The 12870-nt window shown below is 35.9% G+C and overlaps 1 non-coding gene across 1 annotated transcript; it reads left to right on the top strand.

Annotated features, from left to right (window-relative positions):
* Positions 1-8856: 8856 nt before the first annotated feature.
* On the top strand, positions 8857-8960 carry LOC121226841 (small nucleolar RNA R71). Its single transcript, XR_005924529.1, has one exon. It is a non-coding gene; the product is annotated as a small nucleolar RNA R71 (small nucleolar RNA).
* Positions 8961-12870: the final 3910 nt, after the last annotated feature.

The raw sequence follows: 12870 nt of genomic DNA on the forward strand, positions 1-12870 counted from the left end.
TGGATTATGTCGTTTTACTCGTTTTCACTTAAAATCGCTTAGCAATAGTTATTTAACATAATTTCAAACTTCATATTCTACCATAAAACATAAAATTAAACACATTTAACCTATGAATATTTTTCTAAATATGAACCCTAGCATGAATTATTGCTAGAATAAGCTAAATCAAGTTACCGGGACTCCAAAAACGTAAAGAACATTAAAAACGAGGCTAGAACGAACTTTCTATGGAGCTTGGAAAGCTTGGAAACCCTAACCATGGCTTCACCCATGCTATATTCGGCCTCCATGAAGAAGATGGACCAATTTTGGCTTTATTTTCCCTTTTTAATTCTTTTAATTACTAAATGACCAAAATGCCCTTAAAGGCTTTTCTTTCAAATTTGTCCTATTCTTGCCCATTTTTGTCCAAACTTAAATATATGGTATAATTATAAATAAGGACCTCCAATTTAAGAATCCATTTTAATTAAATCCCCTTTATCATCTAGAACACATATTTTGCTAATTTTACAATTTAGTCCTAATTATCAAATTAGGCATTTATACATAAAATTTCTTCATGAAATTTTCACACAATTATTAAATCAATGAATAAACCTTAAAACTTAATCGGAATAAATTTTTTTGACCTCGGATTCATGGTTTCGCAACCACTATTCCTTTTAGGCCCTATTTCGGGATGTTACATTTCTCCCCCCTTTAGGGATTTTCGTCCCTGAAAATCTTACCTACAAATGGATTCGAAATTGATTTCCAGCAACACTTTCAAATTCTATGAATTTCTCTTCCTGAATTCAACTATCAGTACAAAGGTGACATGCAGTAACATTTAGCAATCTCATGGTCAAAACTTACTGTAGCTTTCTTCTGAAGTCATGGTGCAACCCTAGATTTCCAACCATAACAACTAAAATTTACTCTCTGAATGAATTGACAACCTCAAAATGAATAACTCAGATAATCCTCCAGTAGAAAAACTCATTCGTACTGAGAAGAATACACAAACTTCTTCGAGCAATCAACCATAGCTCATTTAACCTTTCGGTGATAATGCTAATTCTGTTGCACAATTCTTCGAAATACCCTCACATTTTCACACTAACATCAATACTAACTGTAATAGCTTCTGAGATACTAGAAAATCAACTTTAACTCTCTAAAAGTTCATGTATCGGATTCAAAGTCTGGTACATAACATTTCACACTCTTACTAGTATAACTAAATCAAGTTATCATCCATCTCTGTACTTCTCAAATAATCAAATAATTATCACTGTGCTAGGCATCATAACCGTTGCAAAATCTCTTGATTTCTCATTAACACATTTCTAGAAACCATAAACTCTTTATTCAAACCTAGCTGAATCATAATGGATACTTCAATTTTCAATATCTTCAACTGTTTATACTTTATTAGCATGAATTCAAGCCAAACTAAACTTCATACAATGAAATCTTTAACAATCAGACAACTTGGATTTACAAAATATACCTCTGATGCAACCATTCTGATATGCGTATACAACTCTGTGCCATAACCTCTAGAATATGTACTATTTACTCGGGTCATTTATCTATTTATACATGAAAAATCAGCATTTACCTCTGAAGCCATGAATAATTCAAACATACATATAACTCAATCAGCTGCTCAACTGAATCAGTCTTAACTAAAAGACAATAACTTTTCAAAAAATGTTCTTCTCTATGTTGTCATGATATCTCAAACATATATTCTGTCGTGATTTCTTCAAGGTGCTAATCACAAATCATTATTACTGCATAACTCGAAAGAACATAGCATTTGGTTTTTAACTCACTGATATATATATATCAAGATTATGCGAAAAATGAAAATCAATACACGTCTGAACTGAACTACACTGAGGCCACAATACTCATACTACTCAAAAATCATAATGCCATAATAAGACTGACTTCTCAATTACTTTAGTAAATAATGTCCTGGGTGAAAATAAAGCATCCTGATCATCTGAGAGATTTAAACACAAATTTCAATAACAACCAGTGCAAAAGAAAAATCTTTATAGCTATGATAACTATACCTCTGTACTTTCATTATCAGGCCCGAACTCGTAATCATCATAAACATACTCATAATAAGAAGAAACCATTTTAATCAATAGAGCATTTTCTGCTAATGTCTCATGGCTGATACTTTGAATAGTAATTTATTAATAAAATCGAGATAATAAAATCTCAGAATATAGAGCTACACAGAATTCCTGGTAACCACATCTCATGTAGAACAATTAAGGTTTCAATAGCATCTCAGAAAATTTCCAAAAGGAAAGGATAATACTCACAGCACTGGGAACAACTATGACAGAAGCCATAAAATTTTCCTTTACTTTCATTAAGCAATAGTTAACAATACAGATTACTAACATCATACAGATCTTATTGTCAACCTTCCATCTACACGCTTAAGTAGAAAACTAGAATAGATAGAGCAATATCAATCACAGCTCAAACAAACTATAATGCTTTCATTTGTCAGTAAATTTAACTAACATTCTCATACTGCAGGAATTGCATCTATGATCTTGCATATATTTATATATATCTCTGAAAGTAAATGTACACATATAATAGTCGGAAAAAATTTTTCTATAATTTCTCAACTATAAACTCTACATTCAACTATTAATACAACTCATTTATTATTCCTCTGTCTAATTCTGTCATTATTGAATTCACATTATCCCATTCACAGTTGGAATTTATTCGGAAGAAAATCTAGCAATCATATACCTTACACATCATACTTGAATGAGTGCATTAGCTGAGCCTGACCTTTCTTTTACTATGACATTTCAGTTATCCGGATGATTTTATTATTATCCTGGCATTCTTTCTGCAACTGTGTTCATTTGCTAAATCATTCTTGACTCTGATTACATCGTCAATAAATCTGTCACTGAACTCTTTAGTTTTCCACTTTAGCCTATTCAATCTGAATTTCATGAAATCTCATTCTGAATTACCTTGCTGATAAGGGGGTGAGGTCGTAACACCTCTGACTTACCCTTTACATACTTATGCATATAACTTAACACTCATCATATTAAAATATTATCACAATTAAAAATTTTACTTCAAGCAACTTAACATGGACGTTCATAATGCAATGACTTCATGATCATCTTATGCAAATTAGTGCACTTATACATGCATTCATAAATCTCGAGTAAAATTACTCATAGCATTCACTTAACTTCTCTAGTTATACATATAGCATCACACAAATGCCAATTGATACGTGATTTTCGCGACAGGTTTTAAAAATTTAAATTAATCATTCTTGAAACTAACTATTATCACGATAAAGGCAAGTGTACCTATCGAACAGTAGTATAGCTTTAGCAAGACCAGATTGTCGAACCCAAAGGAACCAAGAGTACTAGTAATTACTTTCTTTTTATTATCTAGCCTAAAAATGAAGGGATTTGTTTATCTAAACTAATTAACTAAACTAAGAGTGCACAGAGAGAAATTGGGAAAAAGCTTTTAGGAAAACTCGATTGATTAAGACAATACCCAAGGAAAAATTCACCTAGACTTCACTTGTCATTTGACTCTGAATCAGACGATTTATTCATTTGACTTGATCCGTAGAAATCCTTAAGTTATATTATTATCTCTCTCGAGACTAATAACATCTAACCCTTGGTTGATTAATTGAAATATCTTTCTAATTAACGCCCTAGTGTTGCATTAACTCGATCTATGGATCCTCTTATTAGGTTTCACCCTGATCTGATAAAATCTTATCACCCCATCTCTAGGCGTGCAATCAACTCTGCTTAATTATGACAAATTTACTCTTAAACAGGGACTTTTTCTCCTCTGAATAAGTGCATTAACTTGAATCAATATCCTAGAATATTAAGACAAGAATTAAGAACACATAATTAAGAACAAGTCAAATATTTATCATACAATTCAGATAATAATAACAAGATTCGTCTTAGGTTCCATTCCCCTTAGGTATTTAGGGGGTTTAGTTCATAATTATAAAATAAAACATCTTAGAAGAATAATGAATACAAATAGAAAGAAAACCCAAAAACCTGAATGGAAATTGAAGGGAGATCTTTAGTCTTGACGATGAATCCGGCTTCTGAGATGGATCACTCAGCTTCCCTTGAGTAATTCCTTACCTCTTACTCCGTGTGTCTATTCTAAGTGCCTCATCATGTGTTTAAATAGGCTTTTGAATGCCTAAGAGCCCTCAAAAGTGGCCTTTTTTCGAATAAGACTATAATTGGCTTGACAGGAGCACGCCTATGTGACACGCCCATGTGCGATTACTCAAGACTGTGGTCAAGGCTGTTAAATAAGCACGGGCGTGTAGTCTACCCGTGTAAGTCATGCTTCGATCCTGCCAAATGGACAAGGTCGTGTGGTTTACCCGTGTGAAGAAGTCCAGGCCGTGTTGATTTCCCATGTGGGTCCATTTTCTCCGTTTCCTGCTCGTTTCTCGCTCTTTTTACTCTCCTATGCTCATCTAAGTATAAAACATGAAATTAAAGGATTAGAAGCATCAAATTCACCAAATCTAAGGAGAAATCATCCATAAATGTGCTAAGCATGGGATAAAAATATATATAAATTGCGGTTTATCAAATACCTCCACACTTAAGCGTTTGCTTGTCCTCAAGCAAAATCCTCAACTCACAATCAAAATAAATTCTTCCCAATCTATAATCTCTATAAATAATATCTCAAAATAAATAATAAGTAATCATACATTAAGAATTCAACTAGAAGAATATCAAAGTTTCAAACATTCCAAGTTGAGCATTTTATCACGAAAACATAGGTGTTTCCCCTCATCTAAGTGATTATCTTTGATTCAAAATATCACAGAGTTTAACATCCTCACTAAAGATTCACTCAAATCACTCAAGGTGTTTAAGGACAATAAAGGAAGCACTCATTAGTCAAGCTTGCATGAAAATCAAATCTCCACCACTATATATTGAGATGATACATCAATCAAAAGGTCTTTAGAGGGTTGTAACGTGGCTTTGGTTAGGGGGTGTGGTCCCAAACTGAAAGAAAAGGTTAGAATCAAGATTAAATTGAAAAAAAAATCACCTAACTAGAAAAATAACTAATTTTGAGCTTCTTCTCAGAATATGGAATTAACACTCAAGCTCAAAAATGACGAATTACTACTAATATGTATGTAAGTATTGTTTTTTTTAAGAACAAGTCAAATAACATAGAACTTAATTATTGCAACAAAGAATAAAACATACCTAAGTAATTAATTCAAATCAAATCTCGACAAAAATAAGGATCAAATTAGGGGATTTCAACAATAATGTGTTATAGGTTAATATTGGGGTTAAATCCATGAATGGCTTGTTAGGCTCAAAGAGGTTCACAAAGGGTTAATTATGAAGGTAGGCTTTTGTGAAGTGAGTGGGTTAAACCTAAGTGCCTTTATCATCTCGACGTATCAAATCAAATGGTGTGGTCTTGACATGCATAATCAAGCAAGTTCTAGAATAACAAATCAATACTGACGCACTCATAATAAAAGTGAGCATGAAAGAAACAAAACATTCTTAAGGGCTCAAGATCTCACAAAAATTATGGTTTTTTGATGTTTAAACTTTTGAATTTCAACTCAAGATAATATCTAAACTTAGGGAAACAATCTAAAGTTTTTAATTCTCAACAATCAATTTATCATGCTTGATTCCCTAATGTCTTATAGTTTAAACAATCATGCATAAATGCCTATGTTTTAATTCAAGACATATCAATAAAAATCATAAATTAATTAAAATTCATTCTAATAGTGATATGAGTGATTCGCGTGAGAATAAGACACAATTCAGGGATTTCTGATAATGATATAAAGACCCCCGACACTTAAGATGTACATTGCCCTCATGTATAAAAAAATATATGAAAAATATAGATTATAATAAAGATAGGAGAGAATGAAACTCTAAATGATGAATGAACTCCTGAATTGGAGTTATGAGAATATCGGCCAACAATGATAATAGTGGAAGAGGATACTCCGTGGTGGTAAGGTCATTAGTCAAAGTCCTGTGCCAAAAGAATATTATATCTGGTAGTAGCTATGGTCGTGGTCGAAAAGGACATGGTAGTCATGGAGAACCTTTTCCAGTGGAGTTTTTAGTTCCTAAGTGATGATGAGCTTTGGAGCTCTTTATAACTGTGATAGAATCAGGAACTTTTTAAGAAATAAAAAGAAGCATAATTACTCGTAAAGAAATAGCCGAATAAAATTATAAAATATCAAGATAAATAGTATTAAAAGGAAATAAAAACTAATTTCAAAATATAAAGATAAAAATAAAATAATAATAGGTGTTTATAAAGAGATTGGGGCACACGGTCGTGCCCTCATTTTAGCCTGTGTGTTTCGTGATTTTTGAAATTGGGTTTATTGGTGTACATAGCATGTGCACGGTCGTGTCCATCTTTGTTCACTTCTCTCACGCTCGTGTTATTTTGACAGGCTCGACCACGGTCGGTGGCACGGGCGTGTCGCACGCTCGTGCTAATTCTCAGTTTCAACCACAGGTTATCGACATAGGCGTGTCTCACGTCAACATTGCACGGCCGTGGCAACTTATTGTATCTGGTGTTAAGGAAAAATTTTTCCCTATTCCACACGGTCGTATCGCACGTCGTGTCTCCTACCGTGGTGTGGCACGACCTAGGCACGCCCGTGTCGGGCCGTATGGATTAGAAACTTGTGTTTCAATGACTCAGTTAGTGATTAATGTCAAAATGAAATTTTAAAAGTTAACATCGTTGTGCTCGGGTTGCCTCCTGAGAAGCGCTTATTTATGTCTAAGCTTGACTTACCTTTCTGTTGCATGTCATGGTGGTACAAGGAGTTTACACTCCTCATCCTGCTATCAATTTTATCAATATAAGGTTTAGACGAGTACTATTTACCTTAAAGTGCCAAATTTGGATGATACCTGACTGTACCATATGGGAAAATACTGAGTACCGTAAGGGATTGCTCCGTTAGGTTCAGAAGTGACAATACGAGGGTCTGCTACATTTAGTAGTACTTTGTCTCCAACCTAAGTTGATTTGGTGAGATATTGAGCTTGTCATGGTGTGGTTTTGGATTATCGTGTGTCTTCGGTTTATGTGTTCGCCATTCATCTAGTTCCTCAATTTGTAGCCTTCGTTCTTCATAGATAGGTCCTTTGTCGTTATTCGAACATGGCTCAGGTGTGTTCTTTGAACGTGTTTCCTGCCAGGAAGGTTTCACCACAATGATCAGTTTTAATAGTTATGGTTTATACAACCACCTTCAATTTTCGATGTGTTACTCGAATTATAAGCTTGAAGGGTGATTGTTTCGTCTCCCACATGAAGTGTGAGTTCACCTATGCTAACATCAATTATTGTTTTAGCAGTTGCTAAAAGGGCCTCCCTAAAATTAAAGGAACGTTACTATCCTCCTCTATGTCTAGAACAATGAAATCAACTGGGAATATAAATTTGTCATTTTAACAAGTACATCTTCAATGATACCCCAAGGAATCTAATTATTTTATCGGTTAATTAATACTCACCTAGTTTGTTTGGTTTCCCAAGACCTAGTGTTTAAACATTTTATAAGGCATGACATTGATACTAGCCCCTAAAATCAGCCAAGCATTATTAACATCTAAGCTACAAATAAACAAGAATCGTAAAACTCCTGGATCTTTTAATTTGTTGCCAGCTTATTCTGTAGTATGGCTAAGCAAACCACATTTAGTTCTACATGCGACGCCTCATCCAGCTTCCGTTTATTTGTTAAAACTCCTTTAAGAATTTGACTGGCGTTCAAAATCTGCGAAAAGAGCTTCAATAAATAGTAACGTTAATATGTAATTTCTTTAAAAGTTTAAGGAATTTACCGAATTGTTCGTCTGAGTGTCTTCCATGTCGCATTTGGATATGGTACACGTGTTGTACACTTTACTTACTTGTTTTTGGTCATTGTGGTCCACCTCACCTTGACCTTTACTTACCACAGTCTCTTGCCTCGGTTTCTGGTTCAGGTGCAACTAACCCTTCCTTATCTTGAATGGTAATTGCGTTGAGTGTTCCCTTAGGTTGATTCAGTGTTACTCGGCTGGCTACCTTATGGTCGTTCATATATTAATTTGGTGAGCTGTCCTATCTGAGTTTCGAACCCTTGGATCGACGCTTGTTGATTTCAGTGTTGTCTTGGTATTCTAAAAACGAGTTTCTAACACTGAGATGAATTTTGTTAGCATCTCCTCAAAGGTTCGATTTTGTTGTTGTTGGTAAGGTGGTTGTTGGAAGCCTGGAGGTGGTGGTGGTCTCCTGATTTCCTTGGCCTCCTCATGAAAAATTTGGGTGGCTCCTGCAACCTGCATTGTAAGTGTTACTATAAGGATTATTTTGAGATCGAGGATTATTACCCATGTAATTTAACTGCTCGTTCTCTATGTTGTGGCCATAGGATGGGTATTCTGAATTGTTGGATCCACCCTCACTTGCTCCGCACTGCATTACTGGGTGAACCTTGAAGAACCAAGAAAATCATCAATTTTTCTATTCAAAAGTTCTACCCTGATTAGAGACCATGGTGATCGAATCGACATTAAAAATGCCAGCTGTTTTCGTTGGTTTTGCTCTTATGACTTGTCACTATAATTATTCAGTGACATCTCTTCTATAAATTCATAAGCATCCTCAGGTGTCTTTTATTGATAGTTCCTCCAGCAGCTACGTTAATAATCTGTCTAGTCGAAGGATTCAGGCCATTGTGAAACGTTTGAACTTGTTAGCCAGAGTGGTAACCCATGGCGAGGGCATCTTCTTAAAAGGTCCTTGTATCTCTCCCATGCATCATAGAGTGTTTCTAAATCCATCTGTACAAAGAAGAGTATCATTATGTAATTTGGTTGTTTTAGCCGGCAAAAAATATTTTAATAAAAATTTTTTCGGGTTATTTGTTCCCAAGTAGTGATTGACCCTCGTGGTAACGAGTTCAACCACTGTTAGCTTTGTTCCTCAATGAAAAAGGGAATAACCGAAGGCGAATAGCATCATCAGAAATGCTATTGATTTTAAAAGTGTCACAAAACTTTATTTGGGTCCTCATCCTGCAAACCATCAAACTGAACAAACTGTTGGATCATTTGAATGGTGTTAGGTTTCATTTTAAAATTATTTGCAGCAACGCAAGCCTAACTATGCTCGATTCAGTTCCTGTTAAAGAAGGTTTAGCATAATCATATATAGTACGCGGAGCAGGATTCTAATTAGCAGCAATCGCAGGAGGTAGCGGATTTTCCTGGTTTTCAGCCACCTCCTCGGTTGTGGTGTGAATATCGTCCTCTTGCTCTTCCTCTGTATATCTTAAGCTTTGCCTTATTTCTCTTCGATTTTTGCAAACTGTGCAATCGATCTCACTATCAAAAAGTAATGGTCCTGATGGGTTTCTTCTAGTCATACACTATAAAAACCTGCCAGGAGTGAATAAAAGAAAAATTAGAAAAGAAATAAAAATTTTAATTGTAAAAAAAGTAAATGGGTAAAGTAATAAAAATCCGAGTGTTCCTAATATCTTAATTTCCCGGAACAACACCAAAAACTTGATACGTGATTTTCACGACAGGTTTTAAAATTTATAATTAATCGTTCTTGAATAACTATTATCACGATAAAGGACAAGTGTACCTATCGAACAGTAGTATAGCTTTAGCAAGACCGGATTGTCGAACCTAAGGGAACCAAGAGTACTAGTAATTACTTTCTTTTTATTATCTAGACTAAAATTAAGGGATTTGTTTATCTAACTAAGTAACTAAACTAAGAGTCCACAGAGAGAAATTGGGAAAAAGCTTTTGGGAAAACTCGATTGATTAAGACAATACCCAAGGAAAAATCCACTTAGACTTCACTTGTCATTTGACTCTGAATCAAACGATTTATTCATTTGACTTGATCCGTAGAAATCCCTAAGTTATATTATTTTCTCTTGGAGACGAATAACGTCTAACCATAGGTGATTAATTGGAGTGTAGGGATGGGTTGCTTGATTTTATCCCCACATTGAGTGTAGAGGTTGGTTGGTAGGATCTTTGATTTCATAATGTACTGTACTGCACTGAGATGGCTCAGGCCCACACTGATATGATACATAATGGTAAGGCCATAATTGAAACTGAACTGTACTGAATTGGCTTAGGCGTAAACTGTATATGCTCACTGATTGATTGTTTTGATATGGGATTACACACTGGTTTCATAACTCACCCATCTGTTTATCTGTAAAGGTAATCCCAAGCTTAGGCGGGTCAGTGCTGTGAGGGACTCGAAGGTGACCATCACCGCACAGACTTTCTCATTGGGTTTTTAAATTATGAGTAGTTTATTTTGGGTATTTTATGTGATAGGCTTTTTAAAATTTTTAGCTTTAACTTGGGGTTTTATTTATTTGGATTTATGCTATTAGTGTAGGAAGCGGGTTTTGAAAAGATTGTTGTTTTCAAAACCACGTTTACGCACATGTTTTAAAGCTTTCGCAAGAAATAACATTTTAAATTAATAACAATTTAATATGATTGACTTTTTCCAAACAACTTAAGTTTGAATGGGAAAGACATTCTAAATTCTTCGTTAAGATCACAAAGATGTTAATATATAGAACATGTTTTTCAACGATATTATTCTTTGCGAAAAACATTTCAATGTGATATCGCTAGTTCAGACATAACGTCCGGGCCGGGTTTGGGTGTTACATTTAGTGGTATCAGAGCTAGGTTACAAAACTCAACTGTGGATTTGGGTTTCTTCTAAATCTTGGAATTTCTAAAAAGAAATGTTTTAAATGATTTGGAAGTATTTTGAAAAGTTTTACTGAATATGTGGTACACCGAGTCTCGACGCCGATTCTAAGTCTTCTTAAACTATTGATTGTTTAATTGAAATACTGATACTACTGTGGTAGTAGACTTAACAAAATACTCTATTTGGGGTAACTAAATTGTTGTAAGACTATGTCCGCGAAAACGAACTCTGAATTACTGATACTATTTTTCATAACATCTCCGTTAATAAACACTGGAACTATAAACTGATGCATAAAATTGTTAATACAGATAAACGTATTTCGATAATGAGTACCAAAGGTACTCTTGGAGTGGTACAAGAGGTCGCAGCGGAGGCGTGGAGGTGCTTGGGCTGGGTTTTCGTCATCTGGCCACATGTCTAATATTGAAGCTAGGGAGGCGCTGGCTTCACCTGTGACTGAGACCGGTCTCATGATCGTGTGGCTGGGGACGATGCATTGTCCCAGCCATGTTAGGATTTTGGAGAAGGTTGCTGGGTCTATACTGGTGCTATGGGCTGTTGGGTCTGTTACGGAATGACTTCGGTCTATGGGAATGATATTTTTAGGGGAATTACTGGAGTTGCCCCTAATGTGGCTGAATATTGGATCGAGGCCACAAAAAGAATCATGGATGATCTCGATTGCCCCCCGGCGAACTAAAGGTGTAGTGTCCTATTACGAGATGACGCCCCAGTGGTGGCTTCATTTAAAAAGGTCTCAGCCGACCAGCTGACTGGGAATTTTTCAAGACTACTTTTCAGGAAAGTATGTGGTGTATTATGTGGATGCTGGAGGAGGGAGTTTTAAATCTGACTCAGGGGAAAATTGTGGCCTAATATGAGGCTGGTTTTTGCATTAACGTATACGCGAGGCAGTGGTACTGATCGAGCGGTGTGCCATTTCGAGGGCGGCCTCAGGGAGCTAAGGGTTCTGATGCTCACGAGGGAGCGGATTTGTTACTTGTGGTACACGAGATTGCCGGAGATGTGAAGTGCGCTGAGCGCCGAACTAGGGAAGGGAGAGGTAGGAAAAGAGGGATTCAGAGCCCCAAGTTCTTTTGAGGCCTAGAAAAGGCCAGGTGATGGGCCAGTTCAAAGTTGGGGGCCCTTGTTCCGTTACTGGACCACAGCCCTTTGCTGATTGTGGGAGACGCATCAGAGGGAGTGCTGGAAAAGGATTGGGGCATGTTTGAGATGTGGATCATTGGAGCTTCGTATCATAGATTGTCCACGGATGCTCGATCAAATGCAAGCTATTGGTATGGGTACTGTACAGCCGCGGAGAGGTGTTCACAGCCACCGAGAGGCCGTGGTCAGGCCAGAGGTGGTATGGTATGGGCCATGGTCAGAGGCACTGGGCAGAGGTGCTGGTCGCGCTGAGGTGAGGTAGCCAGCTCTAATTTATGCTGCCGTTGCCGAGAGATGGTGATGCCCAGACGTTATCACGGGTACATTCTTTATCTATAATGTACCTTATACTACATTGATAGATATAGATCTACTTATTCCTATATAGCTTGTAGTGTGTCTAAGGCTTTGGGTATCTTTAGTTGAGGAGTACTGCAAGTGGTGATACGTGATATTCGCGACAGGTTTTAAAAATTTATAATTAATCGTTCTTGAAAATAACTATTATTACAATGAAGGTAAGTGTACCTATCGAACAGTGTATAGGCTTTAGCAAGACCGGATTGTCTAACCAAGGAACCAAGAGTACTAGTAATACTTTCTTTTTATTATCTAGTCTAAAAATTAAGGGATTTGTTATCTAAACTAATTTAACTAGATTAAGTGTGCACAAAAGAATTGGGGAAAAGCTTTTGGAAAATTCGATTGATTAAGACAATACCCTAGGAAATATCCATCTAGACTTCACTTGTTATTTGACTCTGAATCAAAGGATTTATTCATTTGACTTGATCCGTAGAAATCCCTAGTTATATTAATATCTCTCTCGGACTATAACGTTAACCC

The sequence above is a fragment of the Gossypium hirsutum genome, unplaced genomic scaffold (genome assembly GCF_007990345.1).
Source record: "Gossypium hirsutum isolate 1008001.06 unplaced genomic scaffold, Gossypium_hirsutum_v2.1 scaffold_499, whole genome shotgun sequence".
In the NCBI taxonomy this organism is placed as follows: Eukaryota; Viridiplantae; Streptophyta; class Magnoliopsida; order Malvales; family Malvaceae; genus Gossypium; species Gossypium hirsutum.